This window comes from Saccoglossus kowalevskii, chromosome 13 (assembly GCF_978046115.1).
Source record: "Saccoglossus kowalevskii chromosome 13, keSacKowa6.1, whole genome shotgun sequence".
Taxonomy (NCBI): domain Eukaryota; kingdom Metazoa; phylum Hemichordata; class Enteropneusta; family Harrimaniidae; genus Saccoglossus; species Saccoglossus kowalevskii.
This window is the reverse complement of record NC_140653.1, coordinates 37,360,789-37,383,800: the sequence shown is the minus strand read 5'-3', so window position 1 is coordinate 37,383,800 and position 23,012 is coordinate 37,360,789. Positions and strand designations below refer to the sequence as shown.

Here is a 23,012-nt window from a genome sequence, read left to right as displayed (position 1 = left end):
TCAGATCAAGGATGGCCGATTTATAGCCATCTGAATTTTTGGTCTTACTACTACCGTACTCGACCGCGTTAGCGCCCATGCCCGGGCAAGCGCCCACCTCCCACTTTTGCGCAATTTTTATATTTGGGGTCACATTCGGCAAAGCGCCCACCCCTTCAAAATGCAACTAATTTAAAACTTGGTCTTGCGTAATGAATCTTGGTAATCGTTTTTATATGATACAGCGTGGATATCGACCGCTGTGAACATGTTGTGAATGCGTAGAACACGGTAACCGTGCATAAACTACGCTTCGACAATGACCTGTTAATACAAGTAAAGTGCGGTAAATATTTCATGCCATATTCAGTTTACCTCTCAAAAATGGCTAGTTACTAGTTTTTTGGAAAAACCATGTCGTTTATTCGCTGAAATGTGCATATTTGTTGTGATCATTTTTGTTTCTTCCTTGTAAAAATCAATGACGACTCAACTAATTTCGTAATTTGATTTTCCCTCAAAGACGTAATCTGTCACTTGATGAATCAAATTTTTCATTTGCACTCTTTTTCGAGAGGGGTGCTCGGGTAAGCGCCCACCCCTAAAAAATCGTGATTTTCTGTGTTGAGGCCCCTGGGCGCTAATGCGGTCGAGTACGGTATATTTCCAAGATTTATGTATCATTTTCATTCATATTTGGCACATACATCATACATGTCACTTTGTTTCATAATCAGATCAAAGATGGCTGAATAATGGCTGATTTTATTTTTGGCCATATTAATATATCTTTGTCACCCATGTATCATTTTCATTGATATTTAGCATGTCATAAATGGATACATGTACATGTCAATTCAATTTGCAATTTTATCAAATATGGCTGACTAGCGGCCATCTTGTTTGTTTAAAGTGTGATAAATTTGACATGCTTTCACTTGTGATCTTTGGTTTTTGACTCCCGTGTGCGAAGCACAAAAAGGGAGTCTTTGCAGTTAGTGTGTCTGTATGAGTGTGTGTGTGTTGGCGATCTGCTCCGCTAGGATTGTCCTTATAATCACTTTTGTCGTTTTGTGTGTGTGTCTGTGTGTGTACATTTCCAGTGTTTTCACGTATGATTTCTTCTGTGATTTTTTTGGCTTGGCCGATTTCGTTCAAACTTGGCAGGTAGGTCACACCTTCACCCTAGTTATTAGGAAAAATCTGCAAAAAATTTTGGCCCACCGTTGCCATAGCAACAGCCAAAAAACTGATTTTTGGATAGCTTCACGCCAAATGTATCTCCTCCTACAAATTTGGGATAAAACACTTCAGACATAGCTCATTCTACTCAGCTTGAGTGTGGGCACAAAGTTACCATTTGAATTTTTGATATCTGTTTTCATTACCGAGAAATTTGACCCTAAAGTTGGGGTAACTTTTCACCAGCAACGGCTTTTAACTCCTCTGTGATTGTTTCGGCTCGGCCGGTTTTGTTCATACTTCACAGGTAGGTCGTGCCGTCACTAATTGGAAAACAATCCTGGCCCACCATTGCCATTGCAACATCCAAAAACTGATTTTTGAATACTTTCGCCCCAAATGTATTACCTCCTACCAGTTTTATCGGTGTTGCTGGGTGTATATGATAAAGGGAAGTTGTGCAATCAAATTTGCCGAGTTCGCAGTTTTTCGCCTATAAAAAAAATTACTAAGGCAACAACTCACGGTTTTTCAGCATTTTTGTAATAAAGACATTATTCTCCATCAATAATCCGCCCAAAACAGGAACATTTCTACTAATTCTTGTGTTTTTTCGACGTTTTTCGAAAAACCTGCGATTAGGCTGTGAAAGTAGAACATTCCGGAGGGGGCGAAAAGGAAGAGCCATATTTAACGCGTAAAAATAGAACGTGTATTTTGACCTCTATGCGGTCGTCGCCAAAGAGCCCCGCGTCCATCGCCTGGCAATGCTCTTCCGTTTCACCAGTTGCGTTTTTTTGACTAAAATTTGGGCAGTACTGTCAGTCACGAAAATTGATGAATAAATTAATACACATAAAATATGAATCACAGGCTAATTCAATGGTCACCGAACACTCCACTGTGGCAAGATAGTAGCGTACTGTATATTTGACCCAGATTTGACAAGCGTGGTACAGTTTTTTGCACGTGTCCGTAATAACGTGCACAAAGGATTGTGGGACAGAGTCCTTTATTTGCTGGCATTCTTGACTTTTGACTGCAGTTCTTTTTTATATTTTAGAGTAAATGCTTTTGATATTCTGGACTGTGGTCATATTTTTCGATTAGGAGTCGTATATTTAAATAACTCACCGTGACTAATGTTTTGCATTATGAAGTATATTATTATGAAGGTCAACACACTGTACTTTAAGTAAATATTTACCATCTCGTTATTTCATTATTTCGCTTTCCAGCATTTACAGGAAACGCTTCATTCTAGAAAATGCTATCGCAAAACGATTGGAAATAATAAATGTAACAGCAGAATACGTCCTAGCACAGTCACTCGACTAGGAGAGTGATTGTGGTCCTAGTAATAAACTAAGTGACTTCCAAAAACTGAATGGTGTTTGCGAACTTCGTATTAGTTATAAACCGACGTTAGCTTCACGTTTATGTCACACCATGGAAACAGCCAAAAACATGGTGCTTGTTTTTGAGCGGAGCGGATCGCCAACCAGCCTACCGGCTTGTGTGTGTATGTGTGTGTATGTGTGTCCGTCTGTTCCACTGATATCTCAAGAACCATACATCAGTTTTTGATGAAACTTGGTGCATAGATGCTCTGGGCTTAATGCGCAGATTTGATTAGGTTTTGGTAAAAATCCATGCATATTAATTACCTAATTTGCATGATAATTAGCTGATTTTTAGCTGTTCCATGACTGTTCCACTGATATCTAAAGAACCACTCATTGGATTTTGATGAAACTTGGCACACAGATGCTCCAAACTAATGCGCAGATTTGATTAGTTTTGGGTAAAAATCTGTGCAATATTAATTACCTAATTTGCATAATGATTAATCAATTTTCGGCTTTTCCACTGATATCTCAAGTACTAATCATCACATTTCAATAAAACTTGGTACATAGATGTCATAGGACACTGCACAAACCTGATAGTTTTTAGGGTAATATCAGTAGATATTAATTACCTAATTAGCATATCTAATTAATTTTCAGCTTTTGATATTTCAATTAGTAACTGTCACATTTCAATGAAACTTCATACATAGATGTCATAGGACACTGCACAGACCTGATAGTTTTTAGGGTAATATGAGTACATATTAATTACCTAATTTGCATAATTAATTAATTTTCAGCTTTTGATATTTCAAGTAGTAATCATCACATTTCAATGACACTTGGTACATAGATGTCATAGGACACTGCACAGACCTGATAGTTTTTAGGGTAATACGAGTACATATTAATTACCTAATTAGCATAATTAATTATTTTTCAGCTTTTGATATTTCAAGTCGTAATCATCACATTTCAATGAAATTTGGTACATAGATGTCATTGGACACTGCACAGACCTGATAGTTTGTTGGGTAATATCAGTATATATTAATTACATGTAGCTAATTTGCATAATTAATTAATTTTCAGCTTTTGATATTTCAAGTAGTAATCATCACATTTCAATGAAATTTGGTAGATATTAATTACCTAATTAGCATAATTAATTAATTTTCAGCTTTTGATATTTCAAGTAGTAATTGTCACATTTCAATGAAACTTGGTACATAGATGTCATAGGACACTACACAGAGCTGATAGTTTTTAGGGTAATACGAGTACATATTAATTACCTAATTTGCATAATTAATAATTTTCAGCTTTTGGTATATCAAGTAGTAATCATCATATTTCAATGAAATTTGGTACATAGATCTTCTAGGATTATGCAGAGACCTGATTAGTTTTTAGGGTAATATGAGTACATATTAATTACCTAATTTGCATAATTAATTAATTTTGAGCTTTTGATATTTCAAGTAGTAATCATCACATTTCAATGAAATTTGGTACATAGATGTCATAGGACACTGCACAGACCTGATAGTTTTTTTGGGTAATATCAGTATATATTAATTAGCTAATTTGCATAATTAATTAATTTTCAGCTTTTGATATTTCAAGTAGTAATCATCATATTTCAATGAAATTTTGTACATAGATGTCATAGGACACTGCACAGACCTGATAGTTTTTAAGGTAATATGAGTACATATTAATTACCTAATTTGCATAATTAATTAATTTTCAACTTTTGATATTTCAAGTAGTAATCATCACATTTCAATGACACTTGGTACATTGATGTCATAGGACACTGCACAGACCTGATAGTTTTTAGGGTAATATGAGTACATATTAATTACCTAATTTGCATCATTAATTAATTTTCAGCTTTTGGTATATCAAGTAGTAATCATCATATTTCAATGAGACTTGCTACATAGATCTTCTAGGATTATGCAGAGACCTGATTAGTTTTTTTATTGGATATTAATTACCTAATTTGCATAATGTTCCACTGATATATAAAGAACCACAAATTGGATTTTAATGAAACTTTTAAAGAGAACTATGCAGAGACCCAATTAGTTTTTGGTAAATATTTATTCTTATTAATCACCTAATTAACATAATTAATTAACACTGATATCTCAATTACTGATCATCACATTTGAATAAAATTTGATACATAAATGCTCTAGGACAATAGACAGGCCTGATTAATTTTGGGTTAAAATTTCTTCATAATAATTCTCTAATTAGCATAATAATTCATAATTTTTTTGTTCTGTTCTGTTCATATTAGTTACCTGATGTACATAATTAGTTTTCAGCTTTTCCATCAATATCTCATGTTCAAGTAATTTTGAATTAATTTTTAATGTGTCTTCAATACTCTCAGCACACGGGAGTTCTTTCTAAGCTTTCTTTGATTCTTTGCTATGTCTTAAACCGGGGGTCGTCATGCAACATGTGTTTGAATTTGATGTAAATAAACAATCTGTTGTATATGCCGCTTTGGACTCAGGTTTCAAGGACACGCTCGGGACAACCCCTCCACTTTAATATGACAAGCACAAAGAGAACTTTCAAAAATTTTACGGGACTGTGTCATTTTCAATGACTTGTGTTCAAACTATATTACTATAAGCAAAACTATATATCTTAAATTTGATAACTAATGGAGACTGTGCCATGCATGGCTTGTTCTATAGTATAACTTGGTCTGTATATGCAACTAGACCATAAATCTAACATTTGCATTAATTGTCAGAAATACAGGAATCCTCTATAAAACGTATTCAGGTCCTATGGGTCTAACAACTGACGTTTAATTTGAGGAAATTTATTTTTCATAAATGTACCAATTATATTTCTTAAAGGATAGTAAAATACCTGTGATTGTAAGAAGTATAATCCTATTTGCAAAACCTCATCATGATCATTTATGGATAAGAGAAGTTGTTCAAGTCCCCAGGTTGTAATACACATACAACATTTTGTACATACATGTAGTAAGTGACTTTTTCACACTAATATTTGACATATTACCCATTGAAGTAATTCACAATTTAAGTCTATTTTTCGTCAACTAAATTGGCCCCTATAAATTGATTTTGACTTTGTGTTTAAAAGTCACAAATAATTACTATTAAATAAGAGTTTTATATTTCATTGTACAAAAAATTAACCTAGTATAATTCTTACTGAATTCATTCCTAAATTATTGATTTCATTCTTACAAGACAGTAGGATGTGGGTTAGAATTTATACAGGACAGTCCTATAGGAACTATATGTGGCTGTACTTTGAGATTCCTATAGGAACTAGCTGCACTATTGAATTCCTATAGGACAGTTCTATAGTAACTAGCTGTACTTTGGGTTGCTCATAAGACAGTCCTATAGGAACCAACTAACTGTACTTTGGAATTCCTATGGAACAATCCTATAGGAACTAGCTGTACTTTTGGATGCCTATAAGACAGACCTTTAGGAACTAGCTGTGCTTTGGGAATCCTATAGGACAGTTCTATAGGAACTAGCTGTACTTTGGGATTCCTATAAGACAATCCATTAGGAACTAGCTGTTCTTTGGGAATCCTATAGTTTCATAAGAATCAATGTTAGATCACACAAGATTCTTATTTATCAGCAATTTACTCCGTTTTGGGCTATTAATACAGAAACTTGCATTGTGTTTGATGTATTTTAGTCTGTATGATCTTTGATGACTTCCTATTCTAGTAGCGTTGGTTTGTTGGCGGAATTGTTCCCAATGGATACAGACGTGAAATAGGTTTATTGGTTGTACCATTTTGTGTCAGTAATTCTACGACTCTAATAATGACATCTGTTCCTGGTGATATGCCAATGTACTTGCTGAATGTCATCATACCTCCAATTTTCACAGTTTTAGACCCTTTATCAATTGAAAAGGTTTTCACTGTTAGATGTCAGGTATTCTGATTTCCAATGCATCCATAGCATGTGTTGCAGTGTGATGTGTCGTTATCGATGATTGAGGAATATTGGTTTACTTAAGGTCTGATGCAGCTGAATTATAAAACCCATGTTTCCAAAGAATTAAGTCTTAAGATGCATATGATAATAGAATCCATAAACCTGTGGAAGCTCTTTTCAGGATGAAAGTGAGATATTCTTGTGTTATACAGAATCTGACATGATTTTTTTCAGTTCACCAGCAGCAGATATAAAATAACTACACATAGGCCTTTGAAGTGGACTTGTTATAAGTGTTCTTTAACAATAATTCTACATACAGAGAAGGAATCGGTCTGTTTTAAATGATAATCAGAGAGGGGAGCTTGTATAGGTTATTGCATATCATGCATTTGTTTAGCACAATGTCAACGACTCGGCATATCAAAGTTATCTCATGTAATGATGTTGTGGTTACAAGTGTACCACTGTGGTTTAATGTTTGGTGGGTGAGCGGGTGTCTATAGGACAGACATTTTGAATTTGGCATTTGAGGTTACTCGTGAATCAAAGTACATACAATGTATGATATAATGTGAAGTAGTGTGAAAGTTAAGTGAAATCACAGATAGTGTGAAAGTTAAGTGAAATCACGGATAGTGTGAAAGTTAAGTGAAATCATGTATAGTGTGATAGTTCAAATCATGCATAGGGTGAAAGTTAAGTGAAATCACGGATAGTGTGAAAGTTCAGTGAAATCATGTATAGTGTGATAGTTCAAATCATGCATAGGGTGAAAGTTCAGTGAAATCACGGATAGTGTGAAAGTTCAGTGAAATCACGGATAGTGTGATGTTCAAATCATGCATAGGGTGAAAGTTAAATGAAATCATGGATAGTGTGAAAGTTGAGTGAAATCATGGATAGTGTGATAGTTCAAATCATGCATAGGGTGAAAGTTAAGTGAAATCACGGATAGTGTGAAAGTTTAGTGAAATCACGGATAGTGTGAAAGTTCGGTGAAATCATGGATAGTGTGATAGTTCAAATCATGCATAAGGTTAAGAGTTCAGTGAAATCACGGATAGTGTGCAAGTTAAGTGAAATCACGGATAGTGTGAAAGTTAAGTGAAATCACAGATAGTGTGAAAGTTCAAATCATGTATAGTGTGAAAGTTAAGTGAAATCACAGATAGTGTTGAAAGTTAAGTGAAATCACGGATAGTGTTGAAAGTTAAGTGAAATCATGTATAGTGTGATAGTTCAAATCATGCATAGGGTGAAAGTTAAGTGAAATCACGGATAGTGTGAAAGTTCAGTGGAATCATGTATAGTGTGATAGTTCAAATCATGCATAGGGTGAAAGTTAAATGAAATCATGGATAGTGTGAAAGTTGAGTGAAATCACGGATAGTGTGAAAGTTTAGTGAAATCACACATAGTGTGAAAGTTCAGTGAAATCACGGATGGTGTGAAAGTTCAGTGAAACCATGCATAGGGTGAAAGTTCAAATCAAGCATAGGGTGAAAGTTAAGGGAAATCACGGATAGTGTGAAAGTTCAGTGAAATCACGGATATTGTGATAGTTCAAATCATGCATAGGGTGAAAGTTAAGTGAAATCACAGATAGTGTGAAAGTTTAGTGAAATCACGGATAGTGTGATAGTTCAAATCATGCATAAGGGTAAAAGTTCAGTGAAATCACGGATAGTGTGAAAGTTCAGTGAAATCACGGATAGTGTGATGTTCAAATCATGCATAGTGTGAAAATTTTAATCATGCATAGTGTGAAAGTTTAGTGAAATCACGGATAGTGTGAAAGTTCGGTGAAATCATGCATAGTGTGATAGTTCAAATCATGCATAGTGTGAAAGTTTAAATCATGCATAGTGTGAAAGTTCAGTGAAATCACGGATAGTGTGAAAGTTAAGTGAAATCACAGATAGTGTGAAAGTTCAAATCATGTATAGTGTGAAAGTTAAGTGAAATCACGGATAGTGTGAAAGTTAAGTGAAATCATGTATAGTGTGATAGTTCAAATCATGTATAGTGTGAAAGTTCAGTGAAATCACAGATAGTGTGATAGTTCAGTGAAATCACGGATAGTGTGATGTTCAAATCATGCATAGTGTGAAAGTTTAAATCACGCATAGTGTGAAAGTTTAAATCACACAGAGTGATAGTTCAAATCATGCATAGTGTGAAAGTTCAAATCATGCATAGTGTGATAATTCAAATCATGTATAGTGTGAAACTTTAGTGAAGTCGCGGATAGTGTGAAAGTTCAAATCATACATAGTGTGAAAGTTTAGTGAAATCACGGATAGTGTGAAAGTTCAAATCATGCATAGTATGAAAGTTTAGTGAAATCACGGATCGTGTGAAAGTTTAGTGAAATCACACATAGTGTGATAGTTCAAATCATGAATAGTGTGAAAGTTTAGTGAAATCACAAATAGTGTGAAAATTTAGTGGAATCACACATTGTGTGATAGTTGAAATTATGTATAGTGTGACAGTTCAAATCATGTATAGGGTGAAAGTTAAGTGAAATCATGGATAGTGTGAAAGTTCAGTGAAATCACGGATAGTGTGATGTTCAAATCATGCATAGTGTGAAAGTTTAAATCACGCATAGTGTAAAAGTTCAAATCATGCATAGTGTGAAAGTTCAAATCATGCATAGTGTGAAAGTTTAGTGAAATCACACATAGTGTGATAGTTCAAATCATGCATAGTGTGAAAGTTTAGTGAAATCATGCATAGTGTGAAAGTTCAGTGAAATCATGTATAGTGTGAAAGTTCAGTGAAATCATGTATAGTGTGAAAGTTCAAATCACACATAGTGTTATAGTTCAAATCATGTATAGTGTGAAAGTTCAAATCATGCATAGTGTGAAAGTTCAAATCATGCATAGTGTGAAAGTTCAAATCATGCATAGTGTGATAATTCAAATCATGCATAGTATGAAAGTTTAGTGAAATCACGGATCGTGTGAAAGTTTAGTGAAATCACACATAGTGTGATAGTTCAAATCATGAATAGTGTGAAAGTTTAGTGAAATCACAGATAGTGTGAAAATTTAGTGGAATCACACATTGTGTGATAGTTGAAATTATGTATAGTGTGACAGTTCAAATCATGTATAGGGTGAAAGTTAAGTGAAATCACGGATAGTGTGAAAGTTCAGTGAAATCACGGATAGTGTGATGTTCAAATCATGCATAGTGTGAAAGTTAAAATCATGCATAGTGTGAAAGTTTAAATCATGCATAGTGTGAAAGTTCAGTGAAATCACGGATAGTGTGAAAGTTTAGTGAAATCACACAGTGTGATAGTTCAAATCATGTATAGTGTGATAGTTCAAATCATGTATAGTGTGAAAGTTTAAATCACGCATAGTGTCAAAGTTTAAATCACAGTGTGATAGTTCAAATCATACATAGTGTGAAAGTTTCGTGAAATAATGGATAGTGTGAAGTTCAAATCATGTATAGTGTGAACGTTCAGTGAAATCAAGGATAGTGTGAAAGTTCAAATCATGCATAGTGTGAAAGTTCAAATCATGTATACGGTGAAAGTTTAGTGAAATCACGGATAGTGTGAAAGTTTAGTGAAATCACACAGTGTGATAGTTCAAATCATGTATAGTGTGAAACGTTAGTGAAATCACGGATAGTGTGAAAGTTCAAATCATGCATAGTGTGAAAGTTCAAATCATGCAGTGTGATAGCTCAAATTATACATAGTGTGAAAGTTTAATGAAATCACGGATAGTGTGAAAGTTCAAATCATGCATAGTGTGAAAGTTTAGTGAAATCACGGATAGTGTGAAAGTTCAGTGAAATCATGTATAGTGTGAAAGTTCAAATCATGTATAGTGTGAAAGTTTAATTCATGTATAGTGTGAAAGTTCAGTGAAATCACGGATAGTGTGAAAGTTCAGTGAAATCACGGATAGTGTGAAAGTTTAGTGAAATCACACAGTGATAGTTCAAATCATGAATAGTGTGAAAGTTTAGTGAAATCACACATAGTGTGAAAGTTTAGTGAAATCACGGATAGTATGTGAAAGTTCAGTGAAATCATGTATAGTGTGAAAGTTAAAATCACACAGTGTGATAGTTCAAATCGTGTATAGTGTGAAAGTTCAAATCATGATTAGTGTGAAAGTTTAGTGGAATCACACAGTGTGATAGTTCAAATCATGTATAGTGTGAAACTTCAGTGAAATCACGGATAGTGTGAAAGTTCAAATCATGCATAGTGTGAAAGTTTAGTGAAATCACGGATAGTGTGATAGTTCAAATCATGCATAAGGGTAAAAGTTCAGTGAAATCACAGATAGTGTGAAAGTTCAGTGAAATCACGGATAGTGTGAAAGTTCAGTGAAATCATGTATAGTGTGAAAGTTCAAATCACACATAGTGTGATAGTTCAAATCATGTATAGTGTGAAAGTTCAAATCATGCATAGTGTGAAACTTTAGTGAAATGACGGATAGTGTGAAAGTTCAAATCATGCTTAGTGTGAAAGTTTAGTGAAATCACGGATAGTGTGAAACGTTAGTGAAATCATGGATAGTGTGAAAGTTCAAATCATGCATAGTGTGATAGTTCAAATCATGTATAGTGTGAAAGTTTAAATCGTGCATAGTGTGAAAGTTTAGTGAAATAACGGATAGTGTGAAAGTTTAGTGAAATCACGGATAGTGTGAAAGTTCAGTGAAATCATGGATAGTGTGAAAGTTCAAATCATGCATAAGGGTAAAAGTTCAGTGAAATCACGGATAGTGTGCAAGTTAAGTGAAATCACGGATAGTGTCATAGTTCAAATCATGCATAAGGGTAAAAGTTCAGTGAAATTACGGATAGTGTGCAAGTTAAGTGAAATCACGGATAGTGTGAAAGTTCAGTGAAATCACGGATAGTGTGATGTTCAAATCATGCATAGTGTGAAAGTTCAAATCATGCATAGTGTGAAAGTTCAAATCATGCATAGTGTGATAGTTCAAATTATGCATAGTGTGAAAGTTCAGTGAAATCATGTATAGTGTGAAAGTTCAAATCACACATAGTGTGATAGTTCAAATCATGTATAGTGTGAAAGTTTAGTGAAATCATGGATAGTGTGAAAGTTTAATGAAATCACGGATAGTGTGAAAGTTTAATGAAATCACACAGTGTGATAGTTCAAATCATGAATAGTGTGAAAGTTTAGTGAAATAACAGATAGTGTGAAAATTTAGTGAAATCACGGATAGTGTGAAAGTTCAAATCATGCATAGTGTGAAAGTTTAGTGAAATCACGGATAGTGTGAAAGTTCAGTGAAATCACAGATAGTGTGAAAGTTTAAATCATGCATAGTGTGAAAGTTTTGTGAAATCACGGATAGTGTGCAAGTTTAGTGAAATCACACAGTGTGATAGTTCAAATCATGTATAGTGTGAAACTTTAGTGAAATCGCTGATAGTGTGAAAGTTCAAATCATGCATAGTGTGAAAGTTTAGTGAAATCACGGATAGTGTGAAAGTTCGGTGAAATCATGCATAGTGTGATAGTTCAAATCATGCATAGTGTGAAAGTTTAAATCATGCATAGTGTGAAAGTTCAGTGAAATCACGGATAGTGTGAAAGTTAAGTGAAATCACGTATAGTGTGAAAGTTAAGTGAAATCACAGATAGTGTGAAAGTTCAAATCATGTATAGTGTGAAAGTTCAGTGAAATCACAGATAGTGTGATAGTTCAGTGAAATCACGGATAGTGTGATGTTCAAATCATGCATAGTGTGAAAGTTTAAATCACGCATAGTGTGAAAGTTTAAATCACAGAGTGATAGTTCAAATCATGCTTAGTGTGAAAGTTCAAATCATGCATAGTGTGAAAGTTCAAATCATGCATAGTGTGATAATTCAAATCATGTATAGTGTGAAACTTTAGTGAAGTCGCGGATAGTGTGAAAGTTCAAATCATGCATAGTGTGAAAGTTCAGTGAAATCACGGATAGTGTGAAAGTTCAAATCATGCATAGTGTGAAAGTTCAGTGAAATCATGGATAGTGTGATAGTTTAAATCACGGATAGTGTGAAAGTTCAGTGAAATCACACAGCCAACAAGTCCGCGGTATTGGTTCCCTTGTATGGGGGTCTTGGCATCTGGAATGCGTATAGTCTCCTAATAATAGGACAAACGGCTAGTCTTGTTCCTGTACGTTCTCAATGGTAGGGGACAAGGCCGACCTGTAGCCAACGATCGCTGCGTAGGACAAACCCACTTTGTCAAACAGGTGGACGAAGGAGCCTGCTACCCGGCCAATAGAGGGATGGTATGGATCAATCTCCCTTCCGCTACACCAATCAGTGTATGCTCGCAGCCTAGCAATGTAGGCTGCATTGGTGGAATCCCTGTTCGCCCTGGCCAGGACGTTGGCAGCCTGCTCAGATAAGGCTTTCGTATGTGCGGGTCTAATGACAGTCTCTATGCGTGTAAGTGATACCCGCTGGGCTCGTTGGTAGTGCACCGTCTCGCTGGGACGGCAGGTCTGGTAAGTCCCGAAGCACACTATTGGTGTTTCGTCTAGCATTTCTGATAGAAGTGGAAACTAGGCCTTGCTTGGCCAATTGAGTACGACCATTGATAATATGCAGGCGTGCAGACTGTTCCTCACCCCTGGAAGTTGGTGTGCGGTTAGCTCCACATTGTATTCCAGGCACCAAAGGAGGATTTGCTCCGCTAGGACTGACAACGATGAGGAACGCGTCCCCCCCTCTTTCTTGAAGGAGACCACCACTGCGTTGCCTGTGCGGAGCAGGACTCTGTGGTCTTGAATTACGGGTAGAAAGTGTTGTAGTGCTAAGTACACTGCTCTCAGTTCAAGCCGGTTGACATGGTAGTCCCAAAAATAATGCGGGAGCCATATCCTTGGGCTTGTTGGTCCAATAGATGCGCTCCCCAACCCTGTGGGGAGGCATCTGTTACCAGAGTCATACCTGTGGCGAGCGGGTCCAAGGGGCCCCCCTGTCCGAGGTTGGCCAGTGACGACCACCAGAGCAGGGCTTCCTTCACTTGGTCCGAGATCGAAACCCGCCTATCTAGTTCCCATAGGAGAGCTTGGCGTTATAACAAGCGCTATACTGGGCGGCTGCGTAGTGCAGCCTAGGAAACAACACTTTGAACTGAGGTCATCATTCCGATGATCAGCATTAGTTCTCGGAGGGACACTGAGGGAACACTGACTAGGCATTCGGCTAGGCTGCTTAGCGCTAAGCATCATGCTTGAAATAGCTAAGCCAAGCTTACCTCTGTGTCCAAACTCCATGCCCAGGGACACCAACTGCGCGTTGGGTCGAGGTGGGACTTGTCGATTTACTAACGAGCCCAACTGGTGAAGTAAATCCTGTGTTAGCCTTACGTGTTTGGCTATTAACCCCTTGTCTGGGTTGTGTAGTAACCAGTATTCTGGGTACAAATTGAGGTGTACCGACATTTTGTGAAGCAGCAGCCTACCTGTTTCGTCACTCTGGTGAACACGTAGGGTACTGTGCATAACCCGAACGGGGGGTACCTGAAATTCAAATACTTGGCCCAGCTGGGCGATTCGAAGGAGATGGCAACTCGCTGGGTGCATCGGTATGTGCAGGTTGACTCGCTTAAGTCTAGTGGGGCTAGCCAGTCAAAAGAATGGATGGAGAGAAGAACCCTGAATGGTGTCTCCATGTGGAACCGATCGAGGAGCACATACTGTTTCAGTCTACCTAGGTCCAGAACTGGACGCACGCCACTTGTAGATTTGGTACTACGAACACATTTGGGTAGAAGCCTGGATTTAGTTCCGGCTGATCCTACCCTGTGTATGGTGCCTTTTCCCAGCAAACTGCTACTTCCTGTCTGATTGCTTCTGCCTTGCGGGAGTCCCCTGGCAGTGCCCAACAGGGGAGACACAGACAGGGGAAATTTCAGCAGTATCCCGTAACTGGATGTCACCACCTGGAAAGGTCCAGGGATCGGTCACCCGCTGACTCCAAAACGGACTGCACTGGCACAATCTGTGTACGACAGGGATACAATGTATGTGCCCATGGGTTCGACAGTTGCGAGGGCTGTGCTCTCTTCTCCCATGAAGTGATTCCCCAAGGCCTGAGGTAGTCACTAGGTTGTGACCTGGCCACTCGTCGAACACATGCCTGTCCCCCCCGGTAGCAGAGGTGAGCGTCAAACACGCTTACCCCGCTGCCGGAGTAGACGTCTGCTCAGGGAGGGTGAGGAGCCACCACCTGGCTTTTTCCTCCCTGGAGGCGCGCCACTACTCTTCCCTCCCATGGAGAAGGGTATGAGCGCTTGCCTCCTGGCTGACTCTGGCTAGCCGCCGACGCCCTAGGGCGTTGTGTTTTCTGTGCTTGGGGTGCCCTCTGCTTGCCCTTGGCAGGGCCAACTGGCTAGCGATTCGTTCTGAACCCTCTGGTTCATTGCACTCAAAAGCTCTGAGATTGTACCCACCATTCCCTGAACAAAGAGGGTGGAAGATGTCCAGTCTGCGTTACTGAGGTGGAGACGTGCCTCCTGACTCAGTTTGTCAGCGAAAACATGTGCGTCTAAGGCCATGTCTCATAGCACAGTAGTGGCCCCGGCCAAGAAAGCCAGGTGATACTAGGGGAGGTCGCACGTAGATGGGCGGTGGCCCACCAGTCGCCTGGTCTAGAAGGCTGGCGCGTTCTGCCTCTGAGGTCTCAGAGTCCTGGGCGCGCACAGTAATGCGCCCAAGCAACTCTGCCCTCAGGGCTGGATGGGTCGTCTCCGATTGAGCTGGCGAAAATGCCCTTGGAACGCGGCTGTCCCCCTTTGTCTGGTTTGCCAAACAGAAATTTGTGGTACGGGGGTCTGGGGAAGGAGCCTTGGGATCTGGTTGGGGGCATTTTGGTCTCATCCCACGCTATGGGGTCTTATCCCAAAACGACACCGACCTGGTAGCGTTTGGTCCAACGGGAAGTGTTGCCTTAGGTTATCCCCACCCGGGGGCCTTAAGCATTACGTTCTCCGTGGCTGACCAACGTCTGCCCATCAACACCATTTGTGCGTCCTGCGCCCCACTCCGCACTAAGACGAACAGTGAGAGACGTGCCGACGGGGTTGCTTTGGATCCCGATGCCCGTGATCCCCAAAGTGTTGAAGCAACCTTAGGTGGTCGCCTTAGGATCAAGGGTGGGGGTATTTACATCGTATCACTGGGAACGATGATACTCAGCATCACCCCAAAAGCGTGGCTCACAGAGTCATTGCGGATGGAAGACTCTGAGGGACCACCCGGAGTACCGGCTGTATCCGACGCGAGCGAACTGCGTCTCCTTTCACTTTAAATATGTGAGAGGGAGCATGTTCGACTGTGCGTCTCATGACAGGGTTGGTTCCTTCTGGGGTCGGTAAGAAGGGAGTCAAAAACCAGACACAAGGATAAATTCGTTTACGTTGTACCGTTACCGCACGTCAAACCCTGGCTGGCTGAGAGTAGGGGGGTCAACGTGTGCCCTGCCCTGAAAGCCCTGCTCCGAGATCGGAGTCTTGGCTGCCAGCACCCCATTGGCATTCAGTGCCCGAGGCTCCAGAGGAGGCCCGGTGCAATTAGCTTGAGCCTCGGCCTCACCCAAATTAGTGGGAGCGCCGCGGCTGTGAATGGGGGTCCCCCGGAAGAGACGTGTTTGAATGCAAACATTCTTTCGTGTTTCTTCCTGCTTGCCCACCGAGGGGCCGCAGTGGAGACAGCTCGCTCCGACTGTGTCTTATCTACCCGGCTTGCCAGGGACGCAATTGCCACGACAGTCCTTCGACCGAAGCCCTCAACTCGGAGGCAAACCCGGCGCTGTGCGAGGAAGGGTCCACAAAGGGATCCGCAACTGGCCCCATAGGAGGAAAGCCTCCAGGGGCACAGCGTCACTGCAGCCGGTAAAATCGGGTAAAGCACTGCCTGAAAAAACAGACTATGAGGATGTCCTCCAATCAGCGAGGGGAGACCAAGAAAAAGTATCGGTACCTCCACCATCAAGCCTCCTACTCGACGTCCCGGTACACGAAGCACCGGTAGCCGAGCGTGAGGACTTTTAACCGATTTGTTTACTGGACGCGCGATCTTGCTGTAAAGAAACGAGCAACGCGGCCATTCTCAGCGATTTTGATGACTCTGAAAGAAAAATCTCAGGCCTCAGAACTCTAGTGAAAAAAACACACGCCTTCACGGCAAAAACGCCAACCCCGCACGCAGCTACGACAAAAGTATTTTGGATGCGGGTTCTATGCTGGTAAATTCTGAATATAACCACTGCACAATCGACTCGAAACACGAGGAGCCCCAAAAAACCGGCAGCGAGCCCTGGTGCTGTCATTACAACTATTCATTTCTAAATGCCTAGATCAAGCATACAATGAAGACGACATGCATGAGGGAAGCGAATCACAGTAGGAAAGGAGACATAACAAAACCAACAAGTGATTAAGCTACATCGCCCGGGTTTTATTTCTTTGTTGTGAAAAATACTACACAACAAATGGGAAAACGACACAAGGGTAAAAATGACAAGGAAAACTTATCCTACCAGCTACAATGTCGGGTGCTGGGCAGCGGCAACAACCCCTGCTAGAAACCCGGACAGAAAAAAAAGCAGGCGATCCAGGCAGAGCTCGCTAGACTTGAACTCCATTCGATGCGGAGAAAAAACAGAGTGATTGGACAGCCGTCTATGGCGCCGCCATATGGGCTTGGCCACGTGGTTCATGACGTAAGGGAAAAAGAATCTTGGGGTCATGAGGCTTCCCCTGACCTAGATTCTATCTCTCGGTCACCAGCAGAATCGCTGATTAATGCCTACAGTTCAAAATAGTTATTTTGACTGACCGGAGTCTATGGTGGGTAATTGAACGTAGTGAATTTTTCACCAACCCGACTGAATAGTTACTGTGCTGGGAACATACTTGAAATCTTGCTGAAAAGGTATTAATTTCGTTGACACAATCTTTTTTTCCATGGTCTTGAATCCAGTGTAATGTAATCTGACCAGAATGAATGATAATGATTTGGAAACAAATTGACTTAATCATGTAGCAATGCCCATTAACTCCAGATGCGGTAAAGTCAATTTCTGATGGCTGGAGAGACTATGGTTTTCATGATAACTATATTAGTAGATTTAAATACTGTAAGCCTTTTCTGAGAAATCTGAGAAGGCATGTATTACTGCATTAGTGGCATAATGCTTGGTACTGTCTACATCAGTAACTTAATGTAAATAATTTTACCTTATAAATTCTGATGGCATGTAAATATTATTGTAATAAAACATGCATTTTTTTTTGTGATCATTTCTGTTTCATCATTGTATTGTGGAGATCAATGGCAATGTAAATCATTTCACAATTTTAAGACATACATGTACCTAATCTGGCACATGGTGAATGAAAATTTTCTTTTGGACTAAGCGCCCACCCCTACAAAAAAAAATCAACACAATTTTGTGAGCTGATTACCCTGGGCCCTAAGTTGGACGAGTATGGTATTATGTAAAATATTTGGCGAATTAGATTGTTAAAACAATGCATTTGTCAGGTTTGGGTGTAATTTTATACTAACTAGTCTTGTTCCACTCATGATAGAGCTCCTAGAATATAACTGAATTATTAAAAAAAGCACTATGTGTACAGCATCATTAAACTTTGTCTTTATAGCTTTACAAGTGTTTTGGGAGATTGAAAATCAAGTCAATCAAAAATGTTGTCACTTCTTTTTTGTCTTGTTTCATTCTACCAACACAGTGGCGAACTGTGTCAATGACTACAAGTAAACTAACTTTATAGTGTTTTGAGAGCATGAAATTTAACATTTAAACCCTTTTCTATATTGTATTTTCTGGACTTGCGCTCTGGTGCCATTTCGCTTGTTTACTTGTTGTTGTTCAATCCTTGGGTGGCTTGACATGTGTATATATTGATTTTTGATTGGGCAAATGATTGGATTTGTTTCAAAATATCAAAACAGAATGTGTTGATTTATGTGAATTTATTCAGCGTCATGACAACTCGTGTCTTGGTGAGCACAATGTGTTTCATGTTGTTAATGTTCAAAATTAACTCAAGCCTTGTATCAGCTATGGTCATGATCTGATTTTGATTTGTATTTAAATACATGTTTTTGCTTTTTAAAAACTCATCTCCCTCACCATACAGCGTAAATCTGGCAAATTTGATATATAAAATGTAAATGCTTGTACATTTCATTTGCTCTGAATTGTATTTTAATGCCACGTGCAAGTCTGATTTTTGTGTACACGTAAATATTAAGTGCCACAAGTAAGTCTTCGCGTACATTTCAGTTGTTCTTAAATTTAAATGCAACACGCAAGTCCGACTTTCGCGTGCTCGTTTGTGGCATACAATCGAAAATGCACCTCAGCTTTTTCATGCATAACTACCCTCTAGAGGCACCCTTACATACATGGATTTGGGTTAAATTTTGTACAAAGGGTTAAATGCTATTTTCTGTTATTTTTCATTTTCATCGAAATTTTAGCAGAATGATGGCTATTTTCATCAAAATCACAAAAGTCAAACATGTCATCGCCGTTTCTTGAACATGCCTTCAACAATTTGATTCAAACTTGGCATTGACATTAGTCATAGTGGGTTACTGATGCACTTCATTTTTTTTTTTTTTGTGATTCAATTCAAAATAGCTCAGCTGTTGGCCATTTTGTTTAAATGAATGTGCTTCTAGAGCCATATCTCTGATATTATACTTTGATATTATATATATCTGTACTACATGTAGACCTCTTTCAGATTTGTTCATTTTGTGATGATATCTTTGATTCTCTAATTTTGTTGAATATTTTTGTCATTTTTGGTAAAAAGTGATATTTTCGAATCCTTGAAAACAGCAAGTCTGATTGCTTTGATACTGTACATATTGTTCATTTTCTAATGATATCTTCTCTCTTTAATTGAAATGTGCATTGCTAACAGCAGAGCTATATTTCAGCCAACAGGCTGCTTGTTTATGAGTGTTCTGCCCATTTTACAGACTGAGATGAGTGAGTGGCTTAAATTTGGTACAAAGGCAGGGTATATTGGGTTAAATATTGTTGTTTTTCAAAGTTGGTACATCACAAGTCATGATACATGTGAATATCGCTTTGTTTTATTTTTTGACCTTCAACTGACTGCCATTAATTGTCCTAAAAATCAACATGTGTACATGTCATTGACAGTTTCTGGGGCATGCCTTGGCCAATTTCATTCAAACTTCAATATCTTCAATTCTGTAATTGAAATGTGCATTGGTAATAGCAGTACTATCTTAGCTGAGAGGCTGCTTGTTATTATTTTTTATTTGGAATACCTGCAACACTGTTTTGGATCCTGCTTTAGAACACGCTCATAACAACTAGGCTGGAATATATACAATGTTTGATATTCACTTGGATGCAATAGAAACAGTTGTTATGAAATCTTGTATATCATGTATAAATTTAGATAGGACGGGATAGAACAATATGAGAAGTAGGTGTTCATCAAACAAACATAGACCTAAGGTCTATGGTTCAAATTTGAATAATTAGGTAGACCACATTAGAGAAGGGTCAGTTTCGATGGACTTGTTGATGCTCTAAGCTGAATCTACATAAATGCTTGACAGTGTTCGGCTGTTTGTTAATTTCTAATCCAGATATCTTGCAAATATCATTGAAGTTGTATACAGCACATACTTCTTCTTACGTCAAATGCTACAAATAAAATATATCTGATAGTAATGTACATCTTCAAATGCTGGCAGCTATCTGCTGTCCTGGTTTTACTCTCATGTGTTAAGCACACAATGGGAGTCTTGTTGTACAATGTAATGTACATGTACATGTATGTATGTACGCTTAGCTTACATTACAATATGCATTGATGACATACATATACATTGTACCATCCTTAAAGAACCATACATGATGTTATAGTCTTTAATAAACCTAATTTATATTATTAGTTAATTCAAATTTAAGTTGGCGAAGCTTGGGTTACAGTAGTAATTATTAGTAATAAACTGTACCATACGTTAAAATTTAATTCAACTTTATTAAAAGTTAATTCAATGGAACATATAGGAATCACAGTATGTATGTACGTGTGTATGTACATGTACATGTATGTGATTATGCATGTATATTTATGTCTGTTTCACCATTAAACCATTCATCACAAACTTAGTACATAGTGGTGCTTTGGCACAATCAAAGACTTCATTAATTTAGGTTAAAAACTGTGCATTTTAATTATCTATTTTGTAGAATATTTAGTAAATTTTCCACTTTCCCATGATTTGAATAGGGTTCCACCAATATCTCAAGAACCAATCATTGCATTCAATGAAACTTGGCATATACAGATAGGTGGATGAGGATAATTCACACACCTGATTAGTTTGGAGTTGAAATCTGTGCAAAATAATTACCTAAATTTTAGTCCCCTTTCGAACGCAGTGCATCCATGCGTGCGTCCGGACCTGTATCTTAGAAATGCCTGGACCAATCACAATCAAACTTCACACATACATCATACATGATATTATACATATGCACATCAATTTGTTTCACGATCTGATTCAAGATGGCCGAATGGCGGCCATTTTTGTGCTCAAAATCATCAAAATCAAGCATTTTTCGGCTGTTTACAGATGGATTTTGTTCAAAATTGGTATATACGTTAAACATTATAGGACCTTGATGCACATCATTTTGTTTTTCAGATAAGATTTAAAATGGCCGACTGGCGGCCATTTTTGTGCTAAAAATCCTAAAAATCAAGCATTTCCCGGCTGTTTACAGATGGATTTTGTTCAAACCTTGTATATACGTTGGACATTATAGGATCTTGATGCACATTATTTTGTTTTACGATCTGATTCAAGATGGTTGAATGGCGGCTATTTTTGTGCTAAAAAATCATAAAAATCAAGCATTTCTCGGCTGTTTACAGATGGATTTTGTTCAAACTTGATATATACATTAGACATTATGGGACCTTGATGCAAATAATTTTGTTTTTTAGATAACATTCAAAATGGCCGACTGGCGGCTATTTTGTTTTAATGAATGGGCTTCTAGACCCATATCTCCTACTGATTATGTTTAAATTTTAAATATTCGTTATACATCATGTCATAGATAGACAGATATATTGACGATCCTATTTAAAATGGCCGAATGGTGGCTATTTTTGTGCTAAAAAATCCTCAAATATCAAGCATTTCTTGCATTTATGAATGGATTTTGTTCAAACTGATAACATACATTAGACATTATAGGTTCCTGATGCACGTCATTTTATTTTTCAGATTGGGAATAAAATGACTGGTGGTCATTTTGTTTTAATGAATGGGCTTCTAGAGCCATATCTCTTAAATGCTTTGACTGATTATATTCAAATTTTATATATTCGTTATACATCGTGTTATATATATACATGTATTCAAAATGGCTGATTTTGAATGCTGTTCCAGAGCAATATCTCTCAATATGGACATGTACTTGTTTGACAATCAGTTACAAATGTCAATCATTTTAATGTTAAAAAATCATATTCCTGACATGGTTATATTCCAGCTATATTACTATAAAAAAAACTATATATCTTAAATTTGATAACTAACAGGGACTGTGCCATGCATGGCTTGTCTTGATAATAACGAATTTCAGCTTTGTCACCAATATCTCAAGAAGCATTTATTGCATCTCGATAAAACTTGGAACATAGAGGGGACTATGTGTAAGACCTTATTAGTTTTAGATTGAAATTTGTGCACCCTATTAGTAAATTTGCATAATTAGCCAAATCCTAGGTTTTCCATCAATTACCTAAGAAGCAATCTTTATTTATTGAAACTTGGTACAAAGAGGTTTGGCGCATATTAATTTGTGTAAATTATTCTATTTATAGCTTTTCCACAGTTTAATAAATGAATAACTACTCATCAAAATTCAATGAAACTTCATGCATTGATTCAGAAGTATTCTGGGATAATCTATAGAAGTGATTAATATAGAGTTAAAACAATGCATATTGAAGAGTGGTGTCATTGCACCATGCATGCATAGGATATGGGTCTTGTATGAACAAAGATGGCAACACATTGACATTACCAAGCTTTAACAAGATAATTTATTCAGTAATTAGAAAGTATCAAAGGAGTCATCAGAGGTAATTAGTGATGTTGCGCCCAGGTAAAAACTCATACTCATGCTTTCAATTAGAAATGTGCATTGGATTATGGGAAAAATCAATGTTTATCAACACAAATATTGCACATCTTTAATTAACTTAAATTCCTAATATCTGAAAAATCAGATTAAAATTAAACATGTTTGATTTAAATTTATTTTTCTGCACTTTCTTCTAGCTTATTTGAGTGATACTATGGCAGATATGCATGGAGTGCTTAATTTTCAAAATGAAGATTTGTTATTCATCCGTCGTGAAGGAAAGCAGTATGTGGTTTTTGAAGAAGTAGTTGAAAAATTCTTTCC

The 23,012-nt window shown here is 37.8% G+C and overlaps 1 long non-coding RNA gene across 1 annotated transcript in view; it reads left to right on the top strand.

Moving 5' to 3' along the window:
- The window catches only part of LOC144355239 (uncharacterized), a 39,518-nt gene extending 16,514 nt beyond the window's left edge, over positions 1-23,004 (top strand). Inside the window, exon 2 of the long non-coding RNA XR_013421196.1 lies at positions 22,886-23,004. This is a non-coding gene — a long non-coding RNA (uncharacterized LOC144355239). The remainder of the gene's footprint in view (positions 1-22,885) is intronic.
- Positions 23,005-23,012: the final 8 nt, after the last annotated feature.